This window comes from Rhinopithecus roxellana, chromosome 3 (assembly GCF_007565055.1).
Source record: "Rhinopithecus roxellana isolate Shanxi Qingling chromosome 3, ASM756505v1, whole genome shotgun sequence".
Classification (NCBI taxonomy): domain Eukaryota; kingdom Metazoa; phylum Chordata; class Mammalia; order Primates; family Cercopithecidae; genus Rhinopithecus; species Rhinopithecus roxellana.
In genome coordinates, this window is record NC_044551.1 from 105,359,241 (window position 1) to 105,374,619 (window position 15,379).

General features: G+C 36.0%; 1 protein-coding gene across 5 annotated transcripts in view; it reads right to left on the minus strand.

Annotated features, from left to right (window-relative positions):
- The window catches only part of PRR16 (proline rich 16), a 213,726-nt gene that overhangs the window by 39,518 nt on the left and 158,829 nt on the right, over positions 1-15,379 (minus strand). Inside the window, exon 1 of one of the 5 annotated variants that reach the window (XM_030926771.1) lies at positions 11,708-11,833. The exons of the other annotated variants lie outside the window; for them this stretch is intronic. The gene's annotated coding sequence lies outside the window, so the exon portion shown is untranslated. Of the gene's footprint in view, positions 1-11,707; positions 11,834-15,379 lie in introns of those variants that run through there. 5 annotated transcript variants of the gene reach the window in all.

Below are 15,379 nucleotides of genomic sequence, written 5' to 3' on the forward strand. Positions count from 1 at the left end.
GTGAGCTGAGATCTGGCCACTGCACTCCAGCCTGGGTGACAGAGTGAGACTCCTTCTCAAAAAAAAAAAAAAAAAAAAAAAAAAATTTATGAGTATATTTATCTTTGAAAGGAATTTTATTCTAATTACAGTAATTTAAAGAGCAAGCTATCCATTTAATCATGTCACAAATACTGATTAATGACTCACGATGGGCAGAAAGACTGTGTAAGGTACTCAGAAATCAAGAATGAAGACATGGAAACCAGCAATTGGCCTCAGCAAGTATCGCAGAGAAACAGGTGTCAAGACAGAGTTACAAAACAACATGCTATACAGTGGGAGCATATAGAGAAGGAGTGTTTTCGTGTGCCTATGGGTGGGCAGTGGTAATGTGACGTGGAACAGATGATGCTCACTGAGCTTCAGATGATGAGTAGCCAGTTGTTTGAAGTTCTTGATAAGGGGACACATTCTGGAAAGAGGGACTAGTGTTCAGAAAGAGGTATGATAAATCTCAGTATATATGTGAAATAGCAAAAGTTATGGTTGCAGCATGAATTGCAAACATGCAGAGTGTAGAAAATGAGCCTGAAAAGGTGAATAATTAAGAGTTTACATAACAAGCAACAAGAAAGTTTATACTTTTTTATCCTACAGATCAGTTATTTTCAAGCTGTTTCTGTTCTTCCCTGCAGATGCACTGAGGTACCTCGTGTTATCTAGCAAGATACCCAGAGAGGTTATCAAGAAAAAAAAAAAAAAAAAAAAAAAAACTTCTCTGAGACCACCACTCTCTTTACATCTCTGTACCACACATTAAACTTTACATCTAATCAATTTCGTTTAATTGGAATAAAATATCATTTGAATGAGGTTTCTGCCCACCACAAACAACTTTGAAAACAACTGATAGGGGAAATAAACAGCTGTTGAGAAATTTTTAACAGGGAAATGACAGTATCAGATTTGCAAATAAAATATTCAAAAAGATCCCTTTGGTGGCTGATGGAGCTGAGACTGATAAGTGAGACTGCTGTCTTCATCATCCAGAGGAAAAATGGTGACTAAAAGAAGGAGCAAAGGAATGGATAAATAGAGAAGTGTGGAAGGTAGGATTGACGGGACTTGGTGATTGATTAGGTGTGGAAGGTAAAGAGAAAAGGAAAGCTACAGAAGGAACCTGAATTTCTGGCTTGAGTAAACGGATGAACAATGTAAGTCATACCTAAAGAGCAGTAGGTTTGAGACGCCTAGCGTAAGCACAGTGGAGAAACAGATGGACTCTGTTCTTGACATACTGGATTTGAAGTACTAGGGACATCCAGATAAATATCTATATGCAAAAGATGCCACCCTTGAGGTCAGGACCGAAAACTAATCTGCAGATTCTGGTTAACACTCTCTGCAGATGGAGGGTGAAGCTGCACATGGATGATTTGTCCCTGGCACATGTTTTCAGAGAGAACAGTTGCATTTTCTTTTACTTGCTCTTTTCATCGGAAAGAGTGAAAGCCAGCTAGAGAAAACTAAAGCCCAAGGTAATCAAGGGCAGTTGAGCGGGTGTCTCCCTGTAGGCATAGGTAGCATTCTTTTGCAGGAATGCTGCTTACGGTTTGTTTTTGCCACACCTTAGTTCATGCAGGGCAGTGTGATGATGCAACCTGAAAGCAGGGTTTTCCTTCAGTGTAAAAGGGCTGGATAACATAGTTAAAGGAAAAGGAACAGAAAACAAAACATTTTCTTCCCTTTCCCATGCCCTTGCAATTTCTTAGAAACTATATAGTACTTATATATTTCCATTGTTGCTTATATTTATCTAACGGCATTATAATTACTGGTCTGTCTGCCTTCCTTATTAATTTCCTCAGTTAATCCGTTAGCACCAGCAGACCAGGTATAAAAACTTCTTAATTGTTGATTCTCCAGCCCTTTCACACTGATTGATACATAATCTTCAATAAGCATTTGCTGAATGAAGAAAAATAATTTTTCTTGCATACAAAGAAGGCAAGTCATATTTGCTATTGCCTCAGCACAATTTTAAGCTAGACGAAAGTTGTGTTTAGCCTCTCACTCTCACCGTTTCCCTTTACTTGTTTGTTATTACCCTTTGGCTCCTCTCCTCTCCCAGCCCGTACTCTGTTCTTCTGGTTGCCAAGGCCTAGGCCTTACAATCGTCTCTTTTTAAAAATTGTGGGCAACGGATATTTCTCTCGCTCACTGCCTCTAGGCTCTGCAGAACGTCAGCCAAGTCACTGAGAGCTAATTCATAGACTGCCAAGTCACACAATGGCAAAGTGAAAACTGCCTAGCCAATAAGCTAGTTCAATTTAAAGGGTTAATGCCTAATAGTAGCTCTGTAGGTGAGAGACTCAGACAGAGAAGCAAGGGAGAATTGTGTTTTGTTTTGACTTGTTTATATTTTTTTCTGAGTAGTGAAGTCATTTGACAGTACCATTCAGCTACTTTTTAATAAAGATGAAAGCGTTGGCCAAAAGTTACCTTGTGAACAAAACAGCAGTTAAATTCATGTTCTATACCATATGTAATGATCCACTGACAAGTACATGCAACCAGCCTAAATGTAATTCCAATTCCCTATCTGTGTGTAAATAAAACACTATTTTTTCCACAGAATACACTGCCTTAAAAACTGCTATTTCACTGATGGTAAATTACAAGACTATTGTTGGGGGGCATTATATTAGAATGACCACTTCCACGAAAACTTTATGTGTGCGTAGCTCATGTTTCTCTTTCTATATATAGTCACCAAACATGTTAATGCCATGAATATAAAATTCATTGTAGTATTTATAGGTCACAGATTTAAACTCAGTGGCAATAATTTAAAATGACCATGAGAGTATTTTTTTCAACTTTTATTTTAGGTTCAGGGGTACATGTGCAGGTTTGTTAAATGGATAAACTGTGTGTTGCTGAGGTATGGGATATGAATGATCCTGTCATCTGGGTATTGAACATAGTACCCAATCAGTGGTTTTTCAACCATTGTTGACCTGCTACCTGCTACCCTACCCCCTCCAGTAGTTTCTAGAATCTGTCATTTCCACCTTTATATCCATGTCCCACTTATAAGTGAGATCATGTGGTATTTGGTTTTCTTTTCCTGTGTTAATTCATATAAGATAATGGCCGCCAGGTGCATCTATGTTGCTGCAAAGGACATAGTTACATTCTTTTTTAATGGCTGCATAGTATTCCATGGTGTAGAGGGACCACATTTTCCTTATTCAGTGCAATGTTCATGGACATCTAGGTTGATTCCATGTCTTTGCTATTATGAATAATGCTGTGTTAAACATACAAATGTGTGTGTCTTTTTGGTAAAATGATTTATTTTCTTTTGGGTATGTATCTAGTATTTGGATTGCTGGGTTGATTGATAGCTCTGTTTTAAGTTCTTTGAGAAATCTTCAAACTGCTTTCCACAGTGGCTGCACAGTGTATAATTCCCATCAACAGTGTATAGATGTTCCCTTTTTCCTGCAACCTAGAAAACACTTGTTATTTTTTGACTTCCTGATCATAGCCATTCTGACTAGTATGAGATGGTATCTCATTGTGGTTCTGCATTTCTCCTTAGATGCAGAAAAAGCTTTCCATAAAATCCAGCATCCCTTCATCATTACAGTATTTTAAGGCAAAAAAGAATTAGAAAAGCTATCATTCTTTTAGGTCTTTGGATTTTGAGCAGGTAAAAATCATTTCTATAGACATTTTTCACTTAGTTTAGCCAGTCAAATGATAAAAGAAAATAGAATATGATATACCTGGATATATCATGAAAGAAAACAAAAGGTTATTCCTATTCAGTTAGAACATTATTTCCATTTTTATGATCTTCTTAAAATAAAGTTGACTATAATTTAGGTCTATTTTTAAACAATTGTATGGTTTAAACAAATTAGAATAACAAAAAGACTTATTATTAAACAATAAAAATAAATTAAATCCAAAATATGCATTAAATATCTAATATCTGTTAATAGGTAATCATTATACATAAGATGACTAAGCAACAAAAATAAGTTATTGCTAGTAAAAAATGTCATTCATTTGTTTGTTCTGAGTTAGAAGACAGCACAGATTCTATATTAAGACACTACATACTTGTTTGAAATAAAATATATTGTTTTCCAATAGTAACAAAATCAGAGTTGTAATAATTTCAGAACTCCATGAAATTAATTGCACAGATAAGATATTAGCTTCAATCATATAAAATATGTACCTCAACTCCTCTAAAATAACATCTTTCTATATTAGATTAGATGATCCATTATATTGGGGCCACTATTATAAATTGAAGAGTGAGAAAATTTGTCCCTTTTCTTCCCGATCAGATAAACAGAGAGATAAATCAAAGTAGAAACATTTCTAAGATAATCATCACACCATTGGCTGTGTGTGGGTGTGTTGGGGCATGTGTGTTGGTATGCATATGTATTGTATGTGTTTGCATGTGCATGAATTTGTGTTTAAAAAAAGAAAAAGTGCAGAGCAGTAGCTCACAACTAGACTGTGGAGCCAGGCTGCACATGGCTTGGCTGTAAATCCCAACATGTCTTTGAGAAAGAGCTACCTCAGAGTACTTTGTCTTTAAATGGGATTATGATTGAATCTCATGATCTTGTTAGACTTAAATAAGTCAATAAATGGAATGTTTCAAACAGTGCCTGGTTCATAGTGGTATTATCATATTGACTACCATTACTGAAATTCTTCTAGCCTCTATGTGTCATGAATTATTCTAAAAAATGGCTCAAATACATTGTTTAAGCAGCTTTTAGATACACTTCTGTTTGAAAATACCACATTACTAATAACTCAATGGATGACTTTGGAAAAACAAGCTATCTGTGATGCCATTTCTACATAGGTTGGGCATCCTTAATCCAAAAATATGAAAACTGAAATGCTCCAAAATCTAAAACTTTTTGAGCACAAACATGTTGCCCCAAGTGAAAATTCTACACCTGACCTCCTGTGACAGGTCACAGACAAAATGCAGCCCAAGCTTTGTTTCATGAACAAAACTATTAAAATATTGTATAGCATTATCTCCAGGCTATTTGTATAAGATATATATAAAACATAAACGAATTTCATGTTTAGAATTGGGTCCTATTCACCAGGTGTTTCACTAAGTACATACAAATATTCCAAAATCTGAAAAAATCTGAAGTCTGAAACATTTCTAGTCTCAAGCATTTCAGATAAGGGGTACTCAACTTGTATTTTACCAAAGGTTACTATTATGTCTGCCAATACCAAAGGAATTCAAAAATTAATGAATCTGGCTAACATTTCTTTTGTGTTGTTGTTGAGATGGGGTCTCTCGCTGTCACCCAGGCTGGAGTGCGGTGGCATGAATGCAGCTCACTGCAAGTGATCCTCCCACCTCAGTCTCTCCCAAGTGGGTGATTTCTGAGATTTTGGTGTACCCATCACCGGAGCAGTGTGCCCTGTACCCAATGTGTAGTCTTTTATCTCTCGCCATCCCCCACATTTTCCCCCAAATCCCCAAAATCCAATGTAATATTCTTATACCTATGCATCCTCATAACTTAGCTCCCACATATGAGTGAGAACATGTTTGATTTTCCATTCCTGAGTTACTTCACTTAGAATAATAGTCTCCAATTCCATTCAGGTTACTGCTAGTGCCATTATTTCATTCCTTTTTATGGCTGAGTCGTATTCCATGGTACATACATACCACATTTTCTTTATTCACTCATTGATTGATGCGCATTTGGGCTGGTTCCATATTTTTGAAACTGCAAATTGTGCTGCTATGAATACGTGTGTGCAAGTTTTTGTTGTTGTTGTTGTTGCTGTTGTTGTTGCTTTTTCATGTAATGGCTTCTTTTCCTCCAGCTAGATACCTAGTAGGGGGACTGCTGAATCAAATGATAGATCTACTTTTTGTACCTTAAGGAATCTTCACATGTTTTTCCATAGTTGTTATACTAGTTTATATTCCCACCAACAATTTAAAAATGTTCCCTTTTCACCACATCCATGCCAACATCTATTATTTTTTGATTTTTTGATTATGGCCATTCTGGCAGGAGTGAGTGGGTATGGCATTGCAGTTTTGATTTCCACTTCCCTGATCATTAGTGATGTTGAGCATTTTTCCATATGGTTGCTGGCCATTTGTATCTCTTCTTTTGAGAATTGTCTGTTCATGTCCTTAGCCCACTTTTTGATTGGATTTTTTTTTCTTGCAATTTGTTTGAGTTACTTGTACATTCTGGATTTTATTTCTTTATTGGATGTATAGATTATGAAGATTTTTCTCCCACTCTGTGGGTTGGCTGTTAACTCTGTTGGTTATTATTATTATTATAATTATTATTAATTTTTGCTGTGCAGACGTTTTTTAGTTTAATTAAGTCCCATCTATTTATCTTTGTTTTTGTTGCATTTCCTTTTGGGTTCTTCATCATGAAGTCTTTGCCGAAGTCAATGACTAGAAAGGTTTTCCCAATATTATCTTCTAGAATCTTTATGGTTTCAGGTCTTAGACTTAAGTCTTTGATCTATCGTGAGTTGATTTTTGTATAAGGTGAGAGATGAGAATTCAGTTTCATTCTTCTACATATGACCAGCCAGTTACCCCAGCACCATTTGTTGAATAGGGTGTCCTTTCCCCACTTGATGTTTTTGTTTGCTTTGTCAAAGATAAGTCAGCTTTAAGTATTAATATTTGGCTTTATTTCTGTGTTCTCTATTCTGTTCCATTAGTCTATGTGCCTATTTTTACACTGCTTCCATGCTGTTTTGGTGACTATGGCCTTACAGTATAGTTTGAAGTCGGGTAATGTGATGCCTCCAGATTTGTTCTTTTTTCTTAGTCTTGCTTTGGCTATGCAGGCTCTTTTTTAGTTCCATGTGAATTTTAGGATTTTTTCTAGTTTTGTGAAGAATGATGGTAATATTTTGATGGGAACTGTATTGAATTTGTAGATTGCTTTTGGCAGTATAGTCATTTTCACAATATTGATTCTACCCATTCATGAGTATGGTATGTGTTTCCATTTGTTTGTGTCATCTATGATTTCTTTCAGCAGTGTTTTATAGTTTTCCTTGTACAAGTCTTTCACATCCTAGGTTAGGTATATTCCTAATTATTTTATTAATTAATTAATTAATTAATTAATTTGCAGCCATTGTGAAAGGGGTTGAGTTCTTGATTTGATTCTCAGCCTGGTCACTGTTGGTGTGTAGCAGAATGACTAATTTTTGTCTATTAATTTTGTATCCTGAAACTTTGCTGGATTCACTTAACCAGTTCTAGGAGCTTTTTGGATGAGTCTTTAGGGTTTTCTAGGTATACAGTCATATTATCAGCAAACAGCAACAGTTTGACTTTCTCTTTACCGATTTGAGTGCCCTTTATTTCTTTCTCTTGTCTGATTGCTCTGGCTAGGACTTCCAGTACTATGTCGAATAAAAGTGGTGAAAGTGAGCATCCTTGTCTTGTTCCAATTCTCAAGGGAAATGCTTTTAACTTTTCCCCACTCAGTATTATGTTGGCTGTGGGTTTATCATAAATGGCTTTTACTACCTTAAGGTATGTCTCTCTGTGGCGATTTTGCTAAGGTTTTTAATCATAAAGGGATGCTGGATTTTGTCAAATGCTTTTTATACATCTACTGAGATGATCTTGCGATTGTTGGTTTTAATTCTGTTTATGTGGTGTATCACATTTATTGACTTATGTATGTTAAACCATTCCTGCATCCATGGTTTGAAACCCACTTGATCATGGTGGATTATCTTTCTGATATGTTGTTGGATTCAGTTAGACAGTATTTTGTTGAGGATTTTTGCATTGATGTTCATCAGGGATATTATTCAGTAGTTTTCCTTTTTTGTTGTTCTTTCCTGGTTTTGGTATTAGGGTGATATTGGTTTCACAGAATGATTAAGGGAGGATTCGCTCATTCTCTGTTTTTTGGAATAGGGTTAAACAAATTGGTACCAATTCTTCTTTGAATGCCTGATAGAATTCAGCCATGAATTCGTCTGGTCCTGGACTTTTGTTTGCTGGCAAATTTTTAATTACCATTTCAACCTCACTGCTTGTTATTGGTCTGTTCTGAGAGTCTATAACTTCCTGGTTTAATCTAGGAGGGTTGTGTATTTCCAGGAATTTATTCATCTCCTACAGGTTTTCTAGTTTATATATGTAAAGATGTTCATAGCAGCCTTGCATATTTTTTATATTTATGTAATATCAGCTGCAATATCTCCTGTTTCATTTCTAATTGAGTTTATTTGGATCTTCTCTCTTCTTTTCTTGGTTAATCTTGCTAATGGTCTATCAATTTTATCTTTTCAAAGAACTAATTTTTGTTTCATTTATCTGTTGTATTTTTGTTGTTGCTGTTGCTTCAGTTTCATTTAGTTCTGCTCTGGTCTTTGTCATTTCTTTTCTTCTGCTGGATTTGGGTTTGGATTGTTCTTGTTTCTCCCATTTCATGAGATGTGACCTTAGACTATCTGTTATCTTTCAGACTTAATTTTTTGCTTTAATTTTTTGAGACAGAGTCTCACTCTGCTCCCCAGGCTGGAGTGCATGATCTTGGCTCAATGCAACCTCAACCTCCTGGGTTCAAGTGATTCTCCTGCTGGGATTACAGGCGCATGTCATCATGTCCAGCTAATTTTTATATTTTAATAGAGATGGGGTTTCACCACGTTGGCCAGACTTGTCTTGATCTCCTGACCTCAACTGATTCCCCCACCTTGGCCTCCCAAAGTGCTGGGATTACCAGTGTGAACCACCATTCCTGGCCCTCTTTCAGACTTTTTGATGTAGGCATTTAATGCTATACATTTTCTTCTTAGCACCACTTTTGCTGTATCTCAGAGGTTTAATCACTATTATCGTTCAGTTTGAAGTGGTGATAGGTTGTGTCACTATTATCGTTCAGTTCAAAGAATTTTGTAATTTCCATTTTGATTTCATTGTGACCCAGTGATCACTCAGGAGCAGATTATTTAATTCCATGTGTTAGCATGGCTTTGAGGACTCCTTTTGGAGTTGATTTCCAGTTTTATTTCACTGTGATCTGACAGAGTACTTGATACAATTTTGATTTTCTTAAATTTACTGAGACTTGTTTTGGGGCTTATCTTAGAGAATGTTCCATGTGCTAATGAATAGTATGTATATGCTGCAATTGTTGGGTAGAATGTTCTGTAAATATCTGTTAGCTCCATTTCTTGTAGGGTATAATTTAAGTCCATTGTTTGACTTTCTGTCTTGATGACCTATCTAGTGCTGTCAGTGGAATATCAAAGCCTCTACTATTATTGTGTTGCTGTCAATCTCATTTCTTAGATCTAGTAGTAACTGTTTTATAAATTTCAGACCTCAAGTTTTAGGTGCATATTATTTTGAATTGTGTTATTTTCCTGTCAGGTTAGTACTTTTATCATTACATAATGTCCCTCTTTTTCTTATCTAACTTCTGTTACTTTAAAGTTTGTTTTGTCTGATATAACTACTCCTACTCGCTCTCAGTGTCCATTTGCATGGAATATCTTTTTTCCACCCCGTTACCTTAAGTTTATGTGAGTCCTTATGTGTTAGGTGAGTCTCCCGAAGACAGCAGAAACTTGTTTGGTGAGTTCTTATCCATTCTGCAATTCTATATCTTTTAAGTGGTGCATTTAGGCCATTTACATTCAACATTAGTATTGAGATGTGAGGTACTATTCTATTCATCATGCTGTTTGTTTCCTGAATAGCTTGGTTCTTTTTCATTGTGTTATTGTTACATAGGTCCTGTGAGATTTATGCTTTAAGAAGATGCTACTTTGGAGTATTTCAGGATTCAGAGCTCCTTTTAGCAGTTTTTGTAGTGCTGGCTTGGTAGTGGCGAATTCTCTCAGCATTTGCTTGTCTGGAAAAGATTGTATGTTTCTTTTATTTATGAAGCTTAGTTTCTTTGGATAAAACATTCTTTGCTGGTAATTGTTATGTTTAAGGAAGGTGAAGATAGGGCCCCAATCTCTTTATCCTGAGGGTTTCTGCTGAAAATCTGCTGTTAATCTGATAGATTTTCCTTTATAGGTTACCTGAGGCTTTTGCCTGTCAACTCTTCAGATTCTTTCCTTTGTCTTGACTTTAGATAACCTGATGACTATGTGCCTAGGTGATAATCTTTTTACAATGAATTTCCCAGGTGTTATTTGAGCTTCTTGTATTTGCATGTCTAGATCTCTAGAAAAGCCAAGAAAGTTTTTTTCAATTATTCCTTCAAGTATGTTTTCCAAACTTTTAGATTTCTCTTTTTACCCAGGAACATTTTCCTAGGTTCGGAATTTATTCCTAGGTTTGGAATTTTAACACAGTGCCAAACTTCTTGGAGGCTTTGTTCATTTTTTTTTTAAATTCTATTTTCTTTGTCTTTGATGGACTGGGTTAATTCAAAAGCCTTGTCTTGCAGTTCTGAAATTCTTTTTTCTGCTTGTTCAAGTCTATTGCTGGGACTTTCCGGTGCCTTTTGTATTTTTCTAAATGTGTCCTTGGTTGCCAGACATTATGATTGTTTTCTTTATTTATGCTTTCTATTTCACAGAATTTTCCTTTTATATCCTGTAACATGTTTTTAATTTCTTTACGTTTGACTTCACCTTTCTCTGATGCCTCCTAGATTAGCTCAATAATTGACCTTCTGAATTCTTTTTCTGGAAATTCAGAGATTTTTGTCTTGGCTTGGATATATCACTGGTGAGCTGGTACAAAATTTTGGGGGTGTTATAGAACCTTGTTTTACCATATTACCAGAATTGTTTTTCTGGTTTTTCATCATTTGGGTAGATTATGTGAGAGGGAAGATATGGGCTGCTGTTCAGATTCTTTTGTTCCACAGGTTGCTCCGTTAGTGTAGTGTTCTCTCTCTTCCCCTAGGAATGGGGCTTCTTAAGAGTCAAACTGTAGTAATTGTCTTTGCTCCTCTGGGCCTAGCCACCCAGCAGAGCTACTGGGCTCCAGGCTGGTACTAGGGAGTATCTGCAGAGTCCTGTGATGTGATCCGTCTTCAGGTCTTACAGCTGTGGACACCAGCACCTGCTCCAGTGGAGGTAGTAGGGGAGTGAGGTGGACTCTGTGAGGGTCTTTGGTTGTGTTTTCATTTAGTGTGCTGGTTTTGTGTTGGTTGGCCTCCAGCCAGGAGGTGATGCTTTCAAGGGTGCATCAGCTGAGGTCCTATGGGGGAATGTAAACTTGCCCTAGGGACACCTGGTTAAGTATTCAGGATTCTCAGGCAGTGGTGGGGCATACAGCTCCCAAAAGATTCTGACCTTTGTCTTCAGCTACCAGGGTGGGTAGAGAAAGAACACCAGGTCGGGGCAGGGATAGGCCTGTCTGAGCTCAGACTCTCCTTGGGCAGGGCTTGTTTTAGCTGCTGTGGTGAATGGGAGTCTAGTTCCCAGTCCAGTGGAATTATATTCACAGGGAGATTATGGCTGCCTCTACTGAGTCATACAGGTCACCAGGGAAATGGGGAAATGCCAGCAGTCACCAGCCTCACCCTAATCCCATACAGCTGGCAGTTCTAACGTCCAGTACCATTGTGCCCCCACAACGCCACCAAATCTATTTCTGGGCCACCAATGACCAGGGCTGAGAACTCATCCCAGACCATGAACAGCCCGTTGAGAAAGCAAGCTGACTCACAGTTTTTCAGTGTCTCAGGGAGCCTGCAGTGGTGATCCAGTCCTTCAAAAGGTCTGCTGATTCTCTTTGCTTTCCTGGTATGTTCCTGCATAGTTCTTGGTGCAAAAGTTCACGATGTAAGTCTCCACACGCTGCTCTGTCCACCCAAGATAGTTCTGCCTCTTACCTGCCTAAGATCCAGAATCATAAATTTTAAATCATCAACTCTTACTTTGCTGTGGTGATATATAGTGATAAGGATGTCTCTATTTTAAATTCTTTAAATCCCCTTTGAAGTACTATGTTTTAAATAAATCTTCACTATCAATTTATTTTATTGTCCTCTGCTTCTTTATGATGAGTTGATTACAAACATTAAAAATCAGCTTAGTTTTGGGTGATATTGGTCCTCAATATTTAGTGAAACCATAGCTAAATAACTTAGTATTCTGGGAGACTTATATTTATCGCAATTTACTAGTCTAGCTAGACTAGATAATTTGAAACATCTCTCAAAATGCATATCTAGGTTTGTTTAAAAAGGAAAGGGACTTTCCAAGGGCAAGAAACAATAGTGTAAACCAATGAGCTGGTATGGAAATAAACCTTTGTTGGGGAGAAAGTTGATCATTTGCTGGGTAACCAAACAATTCGGGCATTGACACTGATGTAGACCATGGATAATGAGGAGGTAGAGATATCTCAATCATAGAAGGAATCTAGAACAGCTGCACCATCTGTTAGTGGGTAGACAGGAAAAATAAATATATCTATTCAAAGTAGAAGACATGGATGTTTTCCTCGTATTCTGGGTCCATGAAAGAAAAAAAAAAAGGTGTTCTTTTTTGCAACGTTTAAAAAACTTGACCTAGGTTTGGGGTTCAAACATATAGAACCTATACATCTTGGCAATTATGTCTAGCAGTGGACTGTAGCAAAAGCACAGGAACATCTGCCAGAGTAGATGAAAGTCAGACCTTAGGTGATTTCAAAGCTTAGGATGACCTTACAAGTCAAAAGGACAAAATGTATAAAAAAACAGTACACTGTGCCAGAAAGTCAGCCCAGAGAACAAGCAATAGGAATGGAATCCCAAGAACTTAGGATAATAGAAAAAGACAATCTGTGAAGTAGTATGTTTAAATTGACTAAGGACATGAACAAGAAAATGAACAAGACAAAATGAAGTGGATAAACATAAATATATTAAAAATAGAAAAAGTGGTTAGGAGATGTAAATGATAAAATAAGAAAAAAAAATTGATAGAAATTGAGAAAGAATAAAAGTAAGAAAAATGGAAATAAATTAGCATTTAAAGAATGATAATACAGAATTGGCAAAAATCATGAATCCTCAGACAGAAGAAAAACATCAGATACGGGTGTAATTTTTTTTTTAATTACACATCTTGGGTCATTATAATGGCCAATGACAAAAGAAAATAAAAGATCTTGAAAATGACCAGGGAGGAGACAGACAAATTGCCAATTAATGAAATAGTGCTGACAGCTGATTCAGGCTTCTCAAAAGCAACAGTGCAGCCCAGAAAATAATGGATTAATATTTTTAAAATGCAGACTGGAAATAACTGTTTGCCTAGAATCCTATGCCCAGTAGTAAGTCATAATCTAAAATGAACGGTAAAGTAAATATAATTCAAAACAGAAACAAAGAGAGCCTTCTAATAACTGATCTTAACGAAAGAACTAAAGGTTGTATTTTAAGAATATGAAAACTGAGACAGAAAGGTGTGTGAAGGCATAGTGAGCCAAGAAATTGGAAAACGTGTCAGTAAATTTAAATAAGCAATGTTGTATAAAACAATTCTAGTAATGGCTACTTTATGACACATAAAACAAATAATTATAAAATATTAGTAAGGTGGTGAGCAGAATTAAAACATTCTAAGATGCTTTTAATGGTCAAGAGGAATAAAAGAAATACTTAATAGCATTTGATAATTGCATTTTAGAAATAATGTTACAAAACTCATGTTTAGAAATAATGTTTGGAAATCACTTGCAGAGTTCATCTCAAAATTACCATTTCACCTAGCAATCCCATTATTGAGTATATACTCAAAAGAATATAAATCATTTTACCATGAATACACATGCATGCATATGTTCATGGGAGCACTATTCACAAAAGCACATGGAATCAACCTAAGTGCCTATCAATGTTAAACTGGGTAAATAAATGTGGTATATATACACCATGGAATAATATGCATTCATAAAAAATAAGATCATGTCCTTTGCAGATCTCAAATGATGGAGCTGGAGGCCATTATGCTAATCAAACTAGCATAGAAATAGAAAACCAAATACCCATATTCTTACTCATAAGTGGGAGCTAAACATTGAGTATATAAAAAATGGAACAACAGACACTGAGGCCTATTTGAGCATGGAGGATGGGAGAAAGATGATGATTGAAAACCTTTCTTTCAGGTACCATGCTTATTACGCAGCTTATAAAATAATCTGTACCCCAAACCCCTGTGACACACAATATACCTATATAATGAAACTACATATGTACCTCTGAACTTAAAAGTTAAAAAAGTATATCTCGTTAAGTGACATATCGAGGAGGTATATGTATGTGTTTATTTCAAACAAATTAAGGAAATTCAACAATTAAACTCATAGGCTTCTGCCTTAAGATGCTTACTGTTAGATGGGAAAGATAGATAGATAGATAGATAGATAGATAGATAGATAGATAGATAGATAGATAGATAGAGGGTAGAATGATAGGTAGAAAATTTCATACAAAAAATAAAAGATACAAATCTGCTTTATCTTGGAGAAATCTAATCTCTCTTACCTACAAATTTTTTTATCCTTTCCACTTTATTGCTGTATGGGAGAAAAGGTTCCAATACATTTATATGCTTCCTAGCCTTTAAAAACACAGTGCTAGGCTTCATGAGAAACACATAACAGAAACAGAATCATCATTCCACATATGCTCAGAGAGCTCTAACAAGTGCCTGCAAACTGGCCAACACATGTGCTTTACATTAAGTCCACCCCACTCAGTCTCACTTATATCTAAAAAACAACTGTCTTAAAAACAAAATAAATACATATAACTAGAAAAGTGTTTCCATAGTTCCCATGCATATTGCTTTATGAAAAAGATACCCATATTTGTTCCCTTACCGTCAGCACATCAGGTTCTGAATACAGAAAACATTAAGTGAAACGAAACAACTGCAAATCAAAAACAAAATATGCAGGCTTGATGTCCAGCCTTTTAGGGAACAATCCATTTTCACATGTAAGAAACATAAATCCACATGATAACCAGAGCAATTGAAAAAGCGATTGTATGATACATGTTGTTGCTAGAAGAAGCAATACACTCACCAGAGTAAAGACAACAGAAAGGAAATATTATTAAGAAATATAATTATACTAAGAATAGATCAAGAGATATTGGTTTAAAGAAACACACACATGAACTTCTTTTATTTCTTTAAGACAAACACTAAGAAAGAAGAGAGAAAATTGATTTGTAAGCTTTTGACAAGTCTTTCTTTCATAGTAAGTTGTTGAGTCCATAAGAAATGGACTGAGATCTAAGGCTTTTAAGCATCAGGAAAACTGCCATTCAGAATATTTTTGGGGAAGAAAACCTTGGAGCTCCATCAGAGCCTAATTACACCTTTTGTAAAAAGCAGC